This window comes from Prionailurus bengalensis, chromosome A2, assembly GCF_016509475.1.
Source record: "Prionailurus bengalensis isolate Pbe53 chromosome A2, Fcat_Pben_1.1_paternal_pri, whole genome shotgun sequence".
Classification (NCBI taxonomy): domain Eukaryota; kingdom Metazoa; phylum Chordata; class Mammalia; order Carnivora; family Felidae; genus Prionailurus; species Prionailurus bengalensis.
Window position 1 is genome coordinate 149,643,404 of NC_057348.1, and position 14,509 is coordinate 149,657,912.

The following is a 14,509-nucleotide window of genomic DNA, read 5'->3' on the forward strand; positions in this document are numbered from 1 at the left end:
TCTTGGCTACTTAGACTACTTTTCATTTGCCACTATTAAGTAATGATATTAAAAAGTTGTGCACAGCATTTTTTTTTTCTTTGAACTGCTTCACTGGGACAAATTCCCAGAAGTGGAATTACTTTGGGAATGAACATTTTTCTGACTCCACAAATGTACTACCCAATTGCTACTCAAACAAACTGCATCAGTAGATTCTGCCATCTATTGTGTTAGGCAATTTCAGCACATAAAGCCACCTCAAATTTGTTTTGAATTGAAGTGGGCTATAAATAAACAGCTGCATTAAAAAAAAAAACCCTTTACTACAATGTCAGCAGCATTAGCCACTGCTTGTAATTTTTGCTGATTTAATTGTTGAAATTGTATTTTATCCCTTTTATACTCTGTATCTCTTGAGTGAGTACGAAAGCTGAGCTTTTGCTAGCTTCTGAAAGTGTTTTTTCCAGGGGCACAGTCAGTCGAGCGTTGGACTTCAGCTCAGGTCATGATCTTGCGGTTCGTGAGTTCGAGCCCCACGTCAGGCTCACTGCTGTCAGCGCAGAACCCGCTTCAGATCCTCTGTCCCCCTCTTTGCCCCTCCTCCACATGCACTCTCCCAAAAACTAAATAAATATTTAAAAGTGGTTTTTTTTCTGTATTTTAAAAATTGTAAAAATATGTTTTATACATAGAAGTATCTATGTATAGTCTTCATCCAATAATGTATTTATAAGAGCTCTTGGAATCACTGTTTTTTTTTTAACTGCAAGTCACAGTTCATTTAGTAGATTATGAAATCAATTAAGTGGCTCATAATGAGCATTAAAAATTAGAATACAATAAAATAAAAACAAAAACATAATTTCGCGGCACAGTGAGTTTTTTTGTGTGAAACTTGTGTTTCAGGGTAAGTATGTTTTGGGTCATGATGCAAAATTTTAAAAGCTGGCCTTATAGAAACATTTATCAAGCCCTTTTCATACTGATGTAAACATCCCCCAAGCTGTGTCTTACTTTTTTTTATATTGAATTATCTTCCTTTTGTACCATTTTAATTTTTCATGCGGCCGGGCCCTGGCCGTCCTTTGTAATTTCTTATTGCAGTTCAAAACAGAAATTCATCTTGTTTCTACAGAGGTGATAAATGATCCATCCCAGTTTCTGTCAACTCAATTCTTACTGAAGCGTTCTCTGGACACCCCTGAACTTATAAAAATTCACGACGGCTCAGCAAAATGCAAATAAAGGCGCGGGCGCAAATGCTGTTATGGAGTAGGCCGATGGAGAAAATGCCATAATCGTGAGAGTGCGGGCTCCTGTTCTCACTTGGAGTTGTCAGAGTGCACGTTGCCTCAGCGAACTGAGTTCTGGGACAGATGCTGCGTAAGCAAATGTTATAACAGTCATGCAAAGGTAGCTACAGAAGGATGAACGAACTTGAAGACAAAGCAAAGCCAAAAATTCCCGAACAGGTAGAAATACTCAGAATCATAGGGGAAGATGAGTTTGGGGATCAATCAGTTGAAGACTAATAAAATGCTAATGATGATAAGAATCATGATGATGTATTACGATTTTCCAGGCTCATTTACTCCTCACCATCACCTGTAAGGTTTATCATTACTCGCATTCTGCAGGTGAGCAGATGTCAGTCCCAGAAGGCTGTGTGACACGCCCAAGGTTACACAGCTAGTAGGTTCTCCAGGGATTTGAACTTCAAGTCCATGCTTGTTATCACCGCCCCAGGCTGCCTCTCACAGGGGAGCCAGGGCTTGTAGTCAGAGGAAAAAGGCGAATGCCTGGGGACAGTTACTTACAATTTAGGAATTGTAGTAGAATACTTATATTGCTCTATGGGAACCTTCTAGACTTCCCCGTCCACTCTGGGGAATTTTTTTCAAATAACTGGATCTACTCACCTAGAATAGAAGTCGCTGGAGATAAACAGACTCGTGTTTTGTATTTCATCTATTATTTTGCTGGACTCCATCCAGAACGTGAAAACTCCTAGCGTTCTAAGGGCTCAAAGAGGCAGTGGAGACCGTGGCTCAGGGCACAGATACGGCAGCCAGTGTACGTGGATTTGTGACTCAGCTCAGCCTGCTGGCTGTGCGTTTTCTCACTTATAAGATGGGAATGATAATAGTACATACCTATTATTACAGACAGTGCCTGGTCCACAGTCAGTAGGTGGTACATTAGTTACATTATTATCGAACAACATGGTTACTTCTTTGAAGCCAGTACATAGGTACCCCCCACTTTCAAAAGTCTTCGGTATACTTACTGCTTTTACAAAAGGCCTATGTTAGTACCTGTTTTCACCAATCAAAAGAAATCCAGAGAGGATTTTCGCTCTTACAAAAAAAAGTCCAAGAGCACACACAGCATTCAGCACCTGTTCTGCAGCGAGCCCTTAGCACCACCCGGCCCCTCCCCAGGAACCACACTCAGCGTCTCAGCATCGGGACTGTGTGTGTGAGCGTCTGTGCTTTATCTCAATTTATTCTGTGCAACTATTAGGAGGCTGTGTCCTCAGGTAAGAGAAAAGCTTGAGAGAAGTTAGTTTGGGGGTCTGAGGATGCTCAAAAATTTTCTATGCAAATTAAGGGTAATCGGTTTTTCAATTTATACCATTTTGGATTAGTAAAGTTTTCATAGGCGCACTCTACTTTGGGGTAGCAGGGGAAACCTGTAACTTTATATCGGTTATTCTTTGGTTTCTCCAGATTTTAGGAAATAATCTAGTTTTATCAGCAGCATGTTCGCAGAATTTTTATGTTGGTGTTTGTAAGTTGCATTCAATCACCCGCATTTTCCCATAATTCTTCAGTTTCCAGGATACGTGCTATCTGAGGGGGGGGTGGTGACCGTATGTCCCAGCTTACACTTTTGTCCCAGCGTAATTACCCGACGCAGGGCTTGAACACACGAACTGCGAGATCATGACCAGAGCCAAAGTGGAATGCTCAACCGACTGAGCCACCCAGGAGGCCCGCAGTGTAATTATTTATTTTTTTTTTAATTAAAAATGTTTTGACGTTTTTTTATTTTATTTTTGAGACAGAGAGAGACAGAGCATGAACGGGGGAGGGTCAGAGAGAGGGAGACACAGAATCCGAAACAGGCTCCAGGCTGAGCTGTCAGCACAGAGCCGGACGCGGGGCTCGAACTCACGGACCGTGAGATCATGACCTGAGCCGAAGTCGGCCGCCCAACCGACTGAGCCACCCAGGCGCGCCCCCCCCCCCCCCGCAGTGTAATTCTTAACAGTGCCCCCTTTCAATTCGGAAGCATTCTGGTGTGGAAGATAAACCATACGGTCATCTTTTTTTTGGATACTGATCAACACGCCCGTCCCTGGTCACTGCTACATTATATGATCTGGGTCAGGAGGCCCAACGTCTGGCACAGGACCAAGGGCAGTAGTTCTTACCATCTTTCATGCCAGGTCCCGTTTGGCTGGCCTCTGAACCCTTTCTAGGCATAATTTTTTAATACATAGAAAAATGTCCAGGATTGGGGCGCCTGGGTGGCACAGTCGGTTAAGCGTCCAACTTCAGCCAGGTCACGATCTCGCAGTCCGTGAGTTCGAGCCCCGCGTCGGGCTCTGGGCTGATGGCTCAGAGCCTGGAGCCTGTTTCCGATTCTGTGTCTCCCTCTCTCTCTGCCCTTCCCCCATTCATGCTCTGTCTCTCTCTGTCCCAAAAATAAATAAACGTTGAAAAAAAATGTCCAGGATTACCGCGGGATTCCATAATTTTCAGAGAATGCTATCAAAATATTGAAAAAAATGAATTTGTGATGTAGTAGCATACATACATTTTATCAGTGATTAAATCACAGGCCTGATGACAGGTTTGATAGCTATTGTAATTTCAAAGCAGTGATGAGCGTAAATGCTGTGTTGAGATACCTGTGACAATGGCGACATGATACAGAAACACCTGTGATTTCTATCCGTGACAAAGCCACAGCATTTCTGCCTGGTTTCTGTATTCTGCACAGAATAGAATTCCTTCCCCGTCCAAGTTCACAGACCCCTTGACTCTACTCAGGCCTCTTGTGAGCTCCACTTAAAAAAACCCCGCACTAGAGCTAATGTTTGCCACACCAGGAGAGAGGCAAATTGCACAAAGGGTGAAAAGAAAAGAAGAAGACTGTGATGGTCATAAGTTTGGTGATGGGCATAGGAAGTAGAGACAGGTTGCCTGGGTGTGGACAAAAAGAATAAAAAGGCGTGGTGGGTCTGTCACTGCCTCTGTTGACGGAGAGTACGGGCGAGTATAGCCCATCCAGGATATGGCCGGCCAGGAGCATGAATTTGCACAGTGGCTCCAGATGTGGGCTCTGAAGTCTGACACACCTGCGTCTCAACCCTAGCCCTGGCATATGCCAGCATGTCCTTTGCGCCCTCATATAACTGCTCTCTGACTCAGTTTCTCCTGTGTAGTGGGAGTAATAATACCTATTGCACAATGTTACTTTGAGGATTAAATGATATGATGTATGTGAAAAGCTTAGTGCAGCGTCTTATGTGTTTTTATAAGCCCTCCACAGATAGTTCTAGCAATAGTATCGTGGTTATTGTTGTCACTGTGGAGACCCGCTTCTGAGCTGTAAACAAGGGCTCAGTCCAAGTCGCCAAGCATCACTGAAAACGTTGGCGTTGACTCACATGTGGCCAGCAGGAGGCAGCAAACACCATACTATAGGCTTAGGAAGACAGGAAAAGGCAGTGGCGAGTGTGGATGGAAAGTGCCTTCTCCCACAGAACGAATTCTGATGAGCTAGGTTCCTTCTGCCCCCTTTGCTTGGCCCACAGTGTCCAGAAGGCTGTCCAGCCTCGGTTCCAGACCACTGAGGCGCTGTCAGGAATGTTCTGGTGAGGCTGGCCAGGGACCAGGCCAGAGACCAGCTGTTTATACATACCCCATCCTAGCCAAGCAGCGTTTTAACCATATAACTGGAGACAGCCATATATTTGGGTCCCGGGAAGAATTCTGTGTACAATGCGGGCCACTCAGTCTGCTCTCATTCACTCCCTTCTTAAACTTATCTTGTATCTACCTTTGCCCCTGCCCTCCAGCCAGTCCCAGGAGCCAACAGTGTCTACACTGGGTGTGCCCCACTGGGAAACATCCAACCTAGGACGTCCTGTTCTGTCCTCTCTCCTCCCACTCACTATGAGGGAATAATTGCCGATGCGATCCTGGAGAGAATAATCTGGAAACCTTTTGAACGAGAGATACCTGTGCACACGTAGAAAGAAGTCATCCCTATTTTATAGTGGCAGAAAGTTAGTGAGTTGTTGGTGCCAAGATCATATTTCCCTATCCCTTTTCCCTTTACAGTCCTTCTCCAGGACATCCAAGAAATGAGATCCGATTCAGTGTGATGGTAGGAACACTGTGTATGAAATGGGCACGTTGAAGCAAGTATTCGTAAAACTGTTTCCAAAGGAAAGTGCTTCCCTCCTCCAAGTGACTAACCTAGGGATCATTCATGGGTCTGTACTTTGAGAATGGGGTAATCTCCTTTTCAGTGCCTCTTAGCCATGGAACTGAATGTGACACGAGGTGTCCAAGAATACTTACTGAAATGTATCGAAACCTGGGAAAAGAACAGAGGGAGCCCCAGGAGATCCAACTTGATTCCCCATTGAATGATTTTTTTTTAACATTTATTTATTTATTTGTTTGTTTTTGATAGAGACAAGAGTGTGAGAGGGGGAGGGGCAGAGAGAGAGAGGGAGCCTCTCTCCAGGCTCTGAGCTGTCAGCACAGAACCCGACATGGGGCTCGAACCCACGGACCGTGAGATCGTGACCCGAGCCGAAGTTGGACGCTTAACGACTGAGCCGCCCATTAGCCCCCGAATGCGTTTAATTTTGGGGCAACTCTTTTTTCACGAATGAAATCTTACACACAATTCCAACAAACAAAGCAGATAAAAAAGGAATTTGCTCTGGTAGAGGCAGAGGGGAGGGAGACAGGACACCTCTACTACCCCTTCTTGACCCCCAGCCCTGACCAGTGAACCCAGGCTGCCTCAGAAGGGCAGTTTGAAGCCTTGGCTTCCCAGTGGATGACGAACCAGTCCAATCTCTAGGGCAGATGAGACCACAATTGAGCGGTTTGGGGGTTCCGAAATGGTGTGCCCAGACTAACAAGACAACAGTGTAGGTGACCTACAGAAAAGGAAGCACTGGATAAACATCCTAAGACCTAAGTTCTGATCCTGGCTGTTTTCACCACTTGGTTGCCTGCTCTTGGAGTCACTTGGCCCCTCACGCACAATGAAAGCTAAAACCAATGACCTCGGAGAGCCCTGCCAGAGTAACCATTCTTGTCCAAGTCGGCTAATTTATGGTGACTGGGAGGGAAGCCCACACAATTCTCTCGGGGCCCAGGTCCAGGCTGAGAGCCTCTGCTGCAGGTTCCCGTGGAAAGAATGCAACAGGAATGTGTCTCCAGCCATCCTCTGCTCTGGGCTTGGTCCCACGCTGGGTCCTCGTGGCCTCCCTGCTATACTGAACCATGTGGAGGTACCCTATGGTCAGTGGCCCCTTTTCTGGGCCCTTTGACCCTGTCCTCCAATCTCACAAAAACATACCTGACTTCTGTTCTGGGTCCACAGGCTGACCTTTCCTTCCCAGGTACCAGTTATCTAACATGTACGGAAAAGGCACTGATATTTCTCTTCCCAAATCTGCTGTCTCAAGGATGACCACCTCTCTCACTTCCTGATGCCACCGTCACTATTCCTGGCTTGCAACTCAGCATGTACCTTGCTTCTCACTGGTGAGCGAGTATCTTATCTACACAGCATAGCAAATCAAGAATAGTGGGAGAGAACATAGATTTATTATTATTATTATTATTATTATTTAGAGAGAGAGAGTGCACGAGGTGGAGAGAGGGACTGCTCAACACGGAGCCCGACAAGGGTCTCGACCCCACAACCCTGGGATCATGACCTGAGCCAAAACCAAGAGTGACTCAACTGACTGAGCCACTAGGTGCCCCGAGAACATAGATTTTTAAAAGACAATTCTATTTTTTTAACTACTTAACTTTATTTATTTATTTTTTTAGATTTACATCCAAATTAGTTAGCACATAGTGCAACAATGATTTCAGGAATAGATTCCTTAGTGCCCCTTCCCCATTGAGCCCATCTCCCCTCCCGCAACCCCTCCCATAACCCTCAGTTTGTTCTCCATATTTACGAGTCTCTTCTGTTTTGTCTCCCTCCCTGTTTTTATGTTATTTTTGTTTCCCTTCCCTTATGTTCATCTGTTTAAAGACAATTCTATTTTTAAACAAACAAACCTGTCTCTTATTTTGCTCAATAACATGCAGTTGGTTACTCCCAATTTTCTGTGTCTAGAGTTAAGATAGCAGCAGAAATAGTCACAAAAATCAGTTTCAGTGTGATTCAGTAGAAAGGTCACAGAATAAGGAGATGAAACCGCTGACCTGCTATGAGATATTTGGCATATCAATGAATTACTCTGGATTTAAGTTCATTTTCTGTGAAGAATCATGATACAGGAGTCTCACCGGATTGTTCTAAGGATCAAATGGGATAATTCATTATTTTGAACACTTATGTTTTCTTATGAAATATTTATACACAAAAAACTGTGTAAAATCTCTGTATCTCCTTTAAAGGACTAAAATAAAACGTGGGGTGACTGAATGGCTTAGTCAGTTAAGCATCCAAGTCTTGGTTTCAGCTCAGGTCATGATCTCACAGTTCGTGGGTTCAAGCCCTGCGTCGGGCTCTGTGCTGACAGTGTGGAGCCTGCTTGGAATTCTCTCTCTGCCTCTCTCTCGCATGCTCTCTCTCTCAGAATAAATAAAAATAAAATGAAATGAAATAAAACAAACACACATATTCCCAGAACCCAGTTTAAGAAATAAGTAGTAACATAGAAGTCCCTTCATGTCCCTTCTTGATATCAAACCTCATCTGACCTCTACCTCGTGTGTGTGTGTGGGGGGGGGTGGGGGGTAGTAATTTCAGTCTGCATTTTCCCAGGTCTCTCTTTGTTTTCCAACTTACTGAGATATCATTGACACATAGCATTGTGTAAGTTAAAGGTGTACAATGTGATGATTTGATACACACATATATTGGGAAATGTTTGCCACAGTAAGATTAGTTAACTCATAATTACCATTCTGTTGTTGTTATGGTGAGAACATTCAAGCCCTATTGTCACAGAAACTTCCAAGAACACGATACAGTATTGTTTACAGTCATCATCCTGTACATGGGATGCCCGGAACTCATTCATCTTATAACTGGAAGTTTGTGTCCTTAGAACACATCTCCCCATCACCCCCACACCCTAGCCCCTGGCAACCACCACTTTCACGTCTGGGTCTATGAGTTCCATGTTGTCAGATGCCACATAGAGGTGAGATTATATACTTTTTGTCTTCCTCTGACTTACCTTCCTTAGCAAAATGACTTACGGTCCATCCAAGTTGTTGTAAATGGCAGGATTTTCTTTTCTCGTGGCTGAATAACACTCCGTTATATATACACCACATCTTCTTTATCCACTTATGCATTAATGAACACCCAACTTGTTCCATGTCTTGGCTCTTGTGAATAATGCTGCGATGAATGCGGGGGTGCACATATCTCTTCGAGATACTGATTTCGTTTCCTTTAGATATGTACCCAGAAGTAGGATTGCTAGGTCATGTGGTAGTTCTGTTTTTTGATTTTGGAGGAATCTTTATCCTGTTTTCCATAATGGCTGCACCAATTTACAGCAATTTACAAGGCACAGGGGTTCCCTGTCCTCCACACCCTCACCAACACGTTACTTCTTGTCTTTTTTATAGTGACCATTCCAACAGGTCTGAGGTGATACCTCCCTGTGATTTTGATGTGCATCTATCTCCCTAATGATTAGTGATGTTGAGCGTTGTTGGCCATTTGTATGTCTTTGGGAAAATGTCTACTCAAGTCCTCCTCCCACTTTTTAGATGAAAAAAAGGGAGTTATTGTCAACTCCCACTCTTGAATCTTGAACAAATTACTCCTTGCTCTTCGTTACAGTTTTATGACCTGGGATTATATCCTTACAAAAACGTACTGTTCAGTTTTGCCTATTTTTGAACTTTGTATTAGTAGAATCTTACTTATGTCTTTCTCTGTGACCAACTTGTCTTGCCTCAGTGCTCTCCTGTTGAGAATTGTTCATGTGGTCGACTACAGTGGTAGTTGGTACACCATGAGAATACGCCATGGTAGGTATATGAGATGGCTGTGAAGATGCCCTTGGCCACGTTAAAGAGATTTTCTCCCATCCTGAGTCTGCCAAAAGGTTTTCTCATAAAATGATTTTAATGTAGCGAATATTTTTTGTTTGGATACATACATAAACCTTTATTTTAGCAACGTGGTGAATTACATCGATGCCTTTCTGATATAAAATCAACATTGCATTCCTGTGATTAAAATTGCATCGATCATTTATACATTATTGGATGTGACCAAGTATATTCTGTTTCGGATGTTTACATACACGTTCTTCAGTGGGATTAGTCTGTGATTTTCCTCTTGAACTGTCCTAGTATTTTGAGTATCGAATTGTGCTGGCTGCATAACGTGATTTTGAAAATATGCCCTCTTGTTCTACCTTCTGAAACAGCTTGGGTAGGACTGGCATTGTCTGTACCTAGAATGTTACTTTACATAACAGCACTTCTGTAAAGCCATCTTTATCGGGTATTTTCTTTGTGGACATTATTTTTAACTAGTTATTCTACTTATTCTGTGCTTATAAGACTCCGCAAATTATAAGGCTCCTAAGGATTGCTTTAGTTGCGTCCCCAGATTTTGATATGTCTTATATTTTATTTTATTCCACATGTGTTTTCTACTCTAGCAGGAGGCAGCCTAACAGACCCAGAATACAGACTCTGGAACCAGACTGCCAACATGCAGACCCAGCGCCACCATTTTCCAGCTGTCTGACCTTGGCCACGTTGTTCACCTTCTACGTGTCCCTGGTTTCTTCATCTGAAAACGGATGATAATAGGACCAACCTTGAAGGGTGGTTTTGAGGATTAAAAGGTATATAAAACTCATAAAACATTACAAGGGACATAATTAGCAAATGCCATATGTAGCGTTGGCCATTATTTTACTCCTTTAACCCTTGAGTTGGTTGTGTGTTTTAAAATTTCTGAATGTGAAGGGGGGGGGGTGGACAGTTCTTAATCTTTTTTTGCTAACGTTTTATATTTTTATTAAATTGTGATCAGACAATATGACCTATATGATATCAATTTGTTGAAATTCGTTGAGGCCAGCACTTTGGTCTAGCTTCTCACTGATTTTCACAATGTCCCACATGTGCTTGGAAATATGTGTTCTCCAAGAACAGGATGGGTAATCAGGCTATTCAAATCTCCACCCTTGTTAGTTATTTTGTTCGTTTAATCAAGGAGAGGTATGAGCATTTTTAAAGCAAGTGAGTAATCGAGGCTTGTTATATTTTGTTTACAAAAGCAGCTCTTCGTGAGTGTTCTATAAAGTTTTTTCTTTTTTTTTTTTTAATTTTTTTTTTCAACATTTTTTAAATTTTATTTTTGGGACAGAGAGAGACAGAGCATGAACGGGGGAGGGGCAGAGAGAGAGGGAGACACAGAATCGGAAACAGGCTCCAGGCTCCGAGCCATCAGCCCAGAGCCCGACGCGGGGCTCGAACTCACGGACCGCGAGATCGTGACCTGGCTGAAGTCGGACGCTTAACCGACTGCGCCACCCAGGCGCCCCTATAAAGTTTTTTCTTAATGAACATTTTATTTTTGACTAGTTTTAAATTTACAGAAAAATTTCAAGGATAGTACAGGCTTCCCATATACTCCACACCTAGTTTCCCATTGTTAACATGCTACATTAGTATGCTACATTTGGCATCATTCGTGAACCAATATTAAAAAATTATTATTAGTTGAAATCCAGACTTTATTCCGATTTCCTTAGTTTTTACCTAAATGTCCTTTTTCCTGTCCCAGGATCTTATGCAGTTAGTCACCATGTCTTCTTAGACTCCTCTTGGTTGTGACAGCTTCTCAGACCTTTCATATTTTTGATGGTCTTCACAATTTGGGGGGTGTTGGTATTGGTCAGATATTTTGTAAAATGTCCCTCAAATACAATTTGTCTCCTATTTTCTCCTGATTAGACTGGGGTTATGGGTTTGGGGGAGGAAGATCATGGAAGGAAAGGACCTTTATCATCACATCATGTCAAGAGCACCTATTATCAACATGACTTATCACTGTTGATGTTATCCTTGATCCCCTGGTGATAAGGTTGTACATGCATGTAACTTTTATTATAATGGAATGTTATTGTAATAATACCATGATGAATGCAATAGACTAGAATGCAGACACCTGGATTCTAGGTCCATTTCTGTCACTAAATTCCTCTATGAGTTTTGGCTGGTCGCTTGACCTCTCTGATCCTCTGGGTTTTCTGTTGTTGTAAAACCAAAGAGTTGCTTCACTGGGCATGACAATCAGAACATACATTCTTTTGAAATATTATTTATTTGCATGTTTGTAATTACTTCTGAAATGCTTTCTAAACAATACACAGTTCTAGGTTTACAAATTGTGGTAGCCAGCTTCCAAGCTGTACCCAGTGGATGGGGATGGTCTTTTGTGGAAATGGTGGTGTGTGACTTCTGAGGTTAAATAATGAAAGACATTATGGCTTCTACTTTGTGATCTCTTGGACCACTCATCAGGGAGTGTCAGCCACCATGTCATGAACACTCCAGCAGCCTTGTGGAAAGGTACGTGAGGTAAGGAACTGAAGCCTCCTGCCAATAGCGAGTACTGGCTTGCCAGTGATTGAGTGCACCCCCTTGGAATCAGATCCTCCAGCCCCAGTCATAACTTCCACGATGCAGTCCCAGCCGCCTCTTAAGAGACCCCCATCCAGAACCACCCAGCTAAGCCACTCTGGAATTCCTGAATTCCAACAACTGTGTGAAAGAGATCTTTACAGCTCTGAAAAACGAACAAGAAAGGGTTGGATCCCAAGGCTTTGAAATTCTGACCAGGCTCTCGTGGTTAGGGGACTCCGTGTGAGGGTACTGTCTGTCTTAGTTCCAAGACTCCTCCCCCACTTACACCACAGCAGCTCTGCCTTAATCCGGTTTATGTATTGAGGATCCATGTCAGACGCTTTCAAAGAAAGAAGACTGCAGCCAAAAATAAGTTGGAAAACACTGGATTAGATGATCTCCAACACTCAATGATTTCCTCCATCAGTACAAAACAAAACAAAACAAAACAAAACAATTCTTACGAATTGGCAGTGTTTTCTTCAAGGCTTGTTTTTCTTGATAGGAAGCACTGTCCTTGAGGTTGGAAACAAAAGGCCACAGTGTGCTAAATGTATTAGAAGCTGTCCTTCCTTTGTGTGAGGTGGTCAGAGTCAAGGACGTGAAGAAAGTGCTGCTCTCTGGGCAGAACTCCACCCCCCGGACACCATCTGCAAGCTATGAGGGAAAGGATGGGTTTGCTTCTCTTGCCAACATCTAGTTATAATAATAACCATGATATCAATTGGGCACCTGGGTGGCTCAGTTGGTTGAGCATCCAACTCCCGATTTCGGTTCAGGTCATGATCTCAGGGTTCGTGAGTTCGAGCCCCATGTTGGGCTCTGTGCTGACAGTGCAGAGCCTGCTTGGGAGTCTCTCTCTCCCTCTCTGTGCCTCCCACACACTCTCTCTCTCTCTCTCTCTCTCTCTCAAAAGAAATAAACAATGTCAACAATAATGGCAAGCATATACTTGAGTGCTGTGGGCAAGGTCCAGGATAGGGGCTATCTCACTGAATCACTGTGGCTACTAGGAGGCAGGCCATTTTATAGATGGGAGAAACAGAGGCCAGAAGGCTAAACGATTTGCCAGAGTCGTGTTTAAGGAAGAGAAGAGCTGCGCTGAAGACCCTTCTGTCTGCATCTGGAAAACTCTCTGCCTCTTTCATGTTATTTCAGGCCACAATTCAAAACTGAGCTGCCCTCTTTGGGTCTGAAATGCACCGATTTTACACTTGGGCGTCTTAATAACTAGCTGTTAAAGGAAAAGCTTTTCATTCTTGTGCTCCCTCGTTCATGCAAACGGAATCACTGAGCACCCACTCTGTGCCCAGGCGCTGTTCTAGGCACTGAGGACGGAAGGAAAGGAAAACAGAGGCTGGGGTTCCCCCAGGCCTCGCTGGGTGTTGGGCTGGAAGAGGACCTGAGAAGCCATCAGCTGCTTCCACTGCTTGTAGCCAAACTCCAGGGAGGGAAGGGGAGACGGAAGGGGAGGTTCCTTCAGGACCTGAGGACCCAGGTCTTCTGCGGAACACAGCTAGACGATGCCTTCAAGGGACAAAGACTGGGTGTACCCTGGAGCTGGACCCCAGAGAGCCACAAACCCCCAAAGATAGTCCCTGTTGTCCTTCTAGGAACCCTTCTGGGGCTGGACCCAACACTCACTGTGCTCTCTAGGCTAGGCACCTGCCACGGTTATGCTAGCCAGCAGCAGAGATATTTCACCAAAATAGCTTGCTCAGCAATCGTATCAACACGAAGCGGGACGGAGTGTTGAGAAACTGTGCTCTGTGAAATTGGCCCTTGAGCAACTGTGCTGTTTGCAATTAAGTCTGCATTGTTCAGAGAGATTTTCAAGTGTGGGTCTTAATCGCCTATGTGATTCAATTAAATTTAGTTCCGTCTTTCAGTGGGTCTCATTATCTTATTAACAATTCTTCTCTCTGGCTGGAACTTTGTTTTGGCAAAAGTCCAACTATTTTATGAATGTCTTTGCAGGCCCTACCAAAGGTCCTCGAAGAGGGGACCAGCACGATTGTTGTAGAATTCCCACGACCGTGGCCCCCTGGAGAGTCACTTTATTCGTGACAAGGCGTCCACCTGAGTGTAGAGGTTGGGTTGGAACCCACCCAGGAAGGTACAAAGGTGTGGGGGTTTAGTTCCACAAAGGGAAGGGGGGATGGGGCTCTGCACCGGGAAGGCAGCACCTGTCTCTGCAAGGACCCTCGTGTCTGATTGCTCCATCCCTGGATCCATTAGCTATGGAATGAAGCTGGCCCACCAAGGCCCGCCTCGCCCACTGAGTCCTGGAGCCGCATTCTAGCACCAGGGCGCCAGGCCTCCACCCGCACGAGGGCCACTGACCGCAGGACACGCCCCCATTTTATCTCCAAAATGCAGAACAAGTTCTTCAATCAAGCTTTAGTTTTCCTCCCCTCTTGCACCCCAGGCAAGGCTCCTTCTCAGGGGACGTGTTCTTAGATATAATCCTGAGTCTCTGCTACAAAGTGGGGACCAAGGCTGGAGCACGGCCTTTCATCTTTTTGGTTTCTTGCTGACTTTGTAATGGTCTAATTTTTGATAGTGTTCTTAAAGCAGGGAGCTAGCACACTGGCATCTGATTTAAACGTTTACTAGTGATTGTACCTCAAAGTTTT